Source organism: Aquarana catesbeiana, linkage group LG02, assembly GCF_042186555.1.
Source record: "Aquarana catesbeiana isolate 2022-GZ linkage group LG02, ASM4218655v1, whole genome shotgun sequence".
NCBI lineage: Eukaryota > Metazoa > Chordata > Amphibia > Anura > Ranidae > Aquarana > Aquarana catesbeiana.
This window is the reverse complement of record NC_133325.1, coordinates 177629175-177635280: the sequence shown is the minus strand read 5'-3', so window position 1 is coordinate 177635280 and position 6106 is coordinate 177629175. Positions and strand designations below refer to the sequence as shown.

Sequence of the window (6106 nt, the reverse complement as noted above, 5' to 3'; positions counted from 1 at the left end):
TATGAATGCAATCTATACACTGGGGGGAGAACCTCTGGGGGAATCTAGGATGGAAAAGGACCTGGGGGTCCTAGTGGATGATAGGCTCAGCAATGGCATGGAATGCCAAGCTGCTGCTAATAAAGCAAACAGAATATTGGCATGCATTAAAAGGGGGATCAACTGCAGAGATAAAACGATAATTCTCCCGCTCTACAAGACTCTGGTCCGGCCGCACCTGGAGTATGCTGTCCAGTTCTGGGCACCAGTCCTCAGGAGGGACGTACTGGAAATGGAGCGAGTACAAAGAAGGGCAACAAAGCTAATAAAGGGTCTGGAGGATCTTAGTTATGAAGAAAGGTTGCGAGCACTGAACTTATTCTCTCTGGAGAAGAGACGCTTGAGAGGGGATATGATTTCAATTTACAAATACTGTACTGGTGACCCCACAATAGGGATAAAACTTTTTCGCAGAAGAGAGTTTAATAAGACTCGTGGCCACTCATTACAATTAGAAGAAAAGAGGTTTAACCTTAAACTACGTAGAGGGTTCTTTACTGTAAGAGCGGCAAGGATGTGGAATTCCATTCCACAGGCGGTGGTCTCAGCGGGGAGCATTGATAGCTTCAAGAAACTATTAGATAATCACCTGAATGACCGCAATATACAGGGATATGTAATGTAATACTGACACATAATCACACACATAGGTTGGACTTGATGGACTTGTGTCTTTTTTCAACCTCACCTACTATGTTGTTTTGGTTGGGGTGAGAATGAGCATTGGTGGGACTTTTGTGAATGTTTCTTCTTAGGGCTCTTTTTACTCCTAGAAGATAAACACCTGATCAGTCTCGGTGTAAGAACTCTTTTGTGTTAAGTCCCTCCTAGCCCCCTCCTACCTTTCCAACGGCCTTTGTGCCTTCTGTGGTGAGCTCATAACTAAAAAATAGAAAAGTAAGATTAGTGTAATTCTCCTAGCTCTCTGCTCCTCCCCTTTAATTAACCCAAATGTATTTTTATTTTTTAAACCAGCCCTTTAAGATTTCCTTCTATCTCACCTGCAGTAAGGCAGCAACTCTAGCAGGCGGCAGCACAGGTAAAGCTTGCAGGAGGTAGAGGCAGTAAAAAAAACTTCATCGAGTGGCAGCATAGAGCAACTATAGATCAGAAGGGAGACAAGGAAAGGAAACAAAGAACCATTAGCCTTGATAAATATAGGCAGAGCCGGCCTGCACCACCTAGAGAATTTTCGCAGCCTGCATTGCAGCTTCCGTTCTTATGCAAGGCGGTTGCTAAACAACGCCCCCCTGCCGCCTGCCCTGCGTCCTTGTGACGTCATCAGCAGCCGACGGAAAAGCCACGAAGAGCAGCCCTAGAAGCACATTGACAGCACAGTAAATTACTACACTATATCTAGCACGTTGTCTCGTGCATGAGATACTGTGGGCGGCGCACGTGTGGGTCCGGCGGACTTGTCCGCAAGCCATCCCCGATTGCGGTACAGATGTAAACAAGACGGATCTCTGTTCTGACAGGGGACAACATGGAGATCTGCTGTTCCTAGTGATAAGGAACAGTGATCTCCGTGTTGTCCCAGTGAGCCCATCCCCCCACAGTTAGAACACACCCAGGGAACACAGTTAATCCTTTGATCGCCCCTAGTGTTAACCCCTTCCCTGCCAGTGTTGTGTATACATTGATCAGTGCATTTTTTTTGCATTGATCACTGTATTGGTGTCACTGGTCCTCAAAAAGCGTCACTTAGGGTCAGATTTGTCCGCTGCAATGTCGCAGTCCTGCTAAAAATTGCAGATCACCGCCATTACCAGTAAAAACAATAAAAATATTCCCTAAATCTATCCTCTATTTTGTAGATGCTATAACGTTTGCGCAAACCAATCAATATTTGCTTATTGGCATTTTTTTACCAAAAATATGTAGAAGAATACATATTGGCCTAAACTGATGAATAAATTATCTTTTTTACATTTTTTTTTTGTAAGTAAAAAATATCGTTTTTTTTTTTCCAAAATTGTCGCTCTTTTTTTGTTTATAGCGCAATGTATTGCTTGCGTCTATCTAGCAAGGTTCCTCTGTGATATAAGCAAGGAAGCTGAGATTTCTGCAGTGTGTAAATGTGCTTTTACTATACAAAGATGCTGTACATACAAAACTATTACAATATTAGGAATACAATACAAGACTGACAGATCTCTATAACAAGCAAAATGAAATGCCTAGCTAATGAACAGCCTATGGTCTATATCAGTACAAATACACTTAAAAGTTACTTATCTTCTGCTACTGTATGTTTGTGATCTCCATTGGCAACGATGCTTCTTGGACACCAGGCACTGTTCTTGTATCATGAGTGGCGGCTTCTGATCTTCAAAGCATCATGGTGTGTGTGTGTCTGTCCCAGTCTCTACTCACCCCTTTTATGTGTCAGCCTGTTTACCATAGTTACCAAACAACAGAAAACATACCTGTTTACTGTAGCTGTAGAAACAATGGACTGTTGAAAACTGTCAATTGAATACAAAAATGGTATCTACGTACCCATTGTCCAACACCTGACAGTAATCTAACAGTCATTCTTTCAGTTGGAGAGCTGAAAGAACCTCATACAAGTAAATCTCTTACTTGTGTACTGTAGCTATAGAGACAATAGCCTGTTGAAAACTGTCAATTGAATACAACAATACAACGTACCCATTGTCTACTCAAGCCAGAACCTGACAGTATCTCTATGACCAACTAGAGATAGAGTACTATTGTGTAATGTTATATCCCATGTATCTTATGTCTGATTAATATAAAAAAATCATATTGTAACAAACGCAACACACGCAAAAAATAAAAGCCGAGGGGATCAAATACCATCAAAAGCTCTATTTGTGGGAAAAAAAGGACATCAATTTTGTTTGGGTATAACGTCGCACGACCGTGCAATTGTCAGTTAAAGCGACACAGTACCGTATCACAAAAAATGGCCTGGTCATTAAGGGGGTAAATCCGTCTGGTGCTGAAGTGGTTAAAAATGCCACCCCTGGATGGCCTAGAATTACATCATCATCCGCCGCCGGAAGTGATGTCTGGATGCCATATTGGAACATCCTCTTCCTGAAATACACCTGGAAGCAGCACCGAACAGTCAACCCTGCCGAAAATATGTCACCACTGCCACTGAAAGTGACACCCTGCTCAGTGGTGTATTTTGGTTTTGTGCTGACCTAGGCAAGACTAAAATCGGGCGCGCCCCCCATCTAAATTTGTCTTATCTCTTCCTTTTGTCAAGGCTGGGCTCTCAGCAGCTCCCTTCTCTGTGCTCAGGCTGCTCAGCTGTCAGATAATTGTCAGTACTCATGGTTCCACAGTGGCTCACCTGGTGATCATTTCCTGCTTGTCAGTCCAGCCTACAGCCAGCCCCTTCTGGCTATTTAAACTGCCTTTCCTTTCCTGCATTCGCCTTGGTCAAACATATCTGGAGATTCTTTGCTGTGTTCCTGATAAAGACTTTGCCCGGCTGACACCTTCTGGTTCCTAATCCTGTTCTTCTGCCTCCGACTATGCTGATCTCTGGTTTCCTGATTTACTGGCTTGTCTGACTATCCGCTTCCGATCCCTGGCTATGTTTTGATTACGTTTACTGTTTTGTACCATTTTTACCATTATATTAAAAAGTGTGATTTTTTCCTGCATTTTCTGACTCAGACTGATTCATAGTTCCTGACAGTAGGCGAAGGCCATGAATTCAGAAGATGCAGGCAATCCACAGAGTGGTAATATTTTTCCAGATTGAATGAATTGAACCTGTATATTTTGAGTACCTGTGTATTGAGAGTATTGTGAGTACCTGCGTAATTGTAAGTACCGGTGTATTGCGAGTACCTGTGTATGGTGAGTACCCGTGTGCTGTGAGTGCACGTGTGCTGTGTGTACATGAGTGTTGTGAGTGCACGTGTGCTGTGAATACCCGAGTGCTGTGAGTGCACGTGTGCTGCAAGTACCCGAGTGCTGTGAGTACACGTGTGCTGTGAGTACCCGAGTGCTGTGAGTGCACATGTGCTGTGAGTACTTGAGTGCTGTGAGTACCCGAGTGCTGTGAGTGCACGTATGCTGTGAGTACCCGAGTGCTGTGAGTGCACGTGTGCTGCGAGTACCCGAATGCTGTGAGTGCACGTGTGTTGTGAGTACCCGAATGCTGTGAGTAAACGTGTGCTGTGAGTACCCGAGTGCTGTGAGTGCACGTGTGCTGTGAGTACCTGAGTGCTGTGAGTGCACATGTGCTGTGAGTACCCGAGTGCTGTGAGTGCATGAGTGCTGTGAGTACCCAAGTGCTGGGAGTACCTGTGTATTGTATTGTTGAGTACCTGTGTATTGTTGGGTATTAGTGTCAGGAAGCTAGTTGTTAGTTAATTTGGACAGTGTATAATTCCCAATCCCCATTAAATTAGTGGGTACGATGTCCAGCGGGTATGGAGATGCGACTCCGTGTACATCTTGCAGCATGCATGCATTCCTTGATCATCCGATCGAGGGCGAATACTGTTGTGCAAAATGTAAGCACCTTGTTTCCCTGGAAGCCCAGGTTCTGAATCTAGTGAAGCAACTGTCAACACTGAGAAGACTCTCCCTACTAAAGGAGAGTTGGGACAGCACAGAGGCGGGTGGAGACAAAGAGGTGCAGGCACCAGAGCAGTGTAGATGGGTGACAGTCAGGAAGGGTAGAGGGGAAAGAATCAGGGAGGCCGATCCTGGGCTGGAACATCACAAAAAGTACGCCCTGTTGAGCGACATTGGTGAAACCAGTCAGGGACCAGCATTGCTGGAGCAGAGTGACACCCCTAGCTGCCAGGGGAATAACTCCTCCAGTGAAGGCGGGGGTAAAGCCAAGGGAAAGGAAAGACAGATTCTGGTGAACAGAGAGGGCAATCTGTCACAAAGACCTGAAATGCCGAACTGTATGTTGTCTACTGGGCGCTCGGGTTTGGCACATCACGGATCTGGTGGACAGATTACTGGGAGGGGCTGAGGAAGACCCGGCTTACATGGTGCAGGTTGGCACCAAAGACAAAATCAGAGGAAGATGGAGTGTCCTAAGCTAAATTGAGGAAAAGGACCTCCAAGGTAGTATTCTCTGAAATACTACCAGTACCTCCAGGGCCAGACTGGCCTACCCGGTAATTTCCCGGTAGGCCGCCTGCCCTGGGGCCGCTTTGTGCTGTGACGGCAGCGCTCCGCTTCCCTCTGTCCTCCTCCTCTTGTGGAACTGGGTATGTGTGTGTACGGCGGTGATGTAACAAGGTCCCGCCCCCCTAGACCGGCTTGTGTAATAGTCTTCTATGGAACACTGATTAAATCAGTGTTCCGCCTATCACATAAGCTGGTCTAGGGGGGCGGGACCTTGTTACAGCACCGCCTTACACACACAGACCCAGCTCCACAACATATAGCGGGAGATGGCCGATGTGTGTTCAATCCAGGAAATGGTAAAGCTGCAATCATGGGCACAGAGAGGCTCCAGTGGTTGGCACACAGAGGCTGCAATTTGTGGGCACAGAGGCTGCAATTTGTAGGCACATAGGCTGCAATTGGTGGGCACAGAGGCTGCAATTGGTGGGCACAGAGGCTGCAATTGGTGGGCACAGAGAGGCTCCAGTGGTCGGCACACAGAGGCGGCAATATGTGGGCTCAGAGGCTGCAATTGGTGGGCACAGAGGCTGCAATTTGTGGGCACAGAGGCTGCAATTGGTGGGCACGGAGGCTGCAATTGGTGGGCACATAGAGGCTGCAACTGGTGGGCACAGAGGCTGCAATTGGTGGGCACACAGAGGCTGCAATTGGTGAGCACAGAGAGGTTGCATTCACGGGCACAGAGAGGCTGCATTTACAGGCACAGTGAGGCTGCATTCATGGGCACAGTAAGGCTGCATTAGTGGGCACAATGAGGCTGCATTCATGGGCACCGTAAAGCTGCATTTGATGGGCACAGTGAGGCTGCAATGATGGGCACAGAGATGCTGCATTCACGGGCACAGTGAGAGTGCATTGATGGGCACAGTGAGGGTGCATTGATGGGCACAGTGAGGCTGCATTGATCTCTTGTATCATGTCTGCAGTC

At 46.7% G+C, this 6106-nt stretch overlaps 1 long non-coding RNA gene across 1 annotated transcript; it reads right to left on the bottom strand.

The window, feature by feature from the left end:
- Positions 1-201: 201 nt before the first annotated feature.
- On the bottom strand, positions 202-2667 carry LOC141127444 (uncharacterized). Its single transcript, XR_012241558.1, has 3 exons — positions 1041-2667; positions 882-921; positions 202-808 (listed from the first exon to the last, which is right to left on the bottom strand). It is a non-coding gene; the product is annotated as an uncharacterized lncRNA (long non-coding RNA).
- Between the last annotated feature and the right edge of the window lie 3439 nt (positions 2668-6106).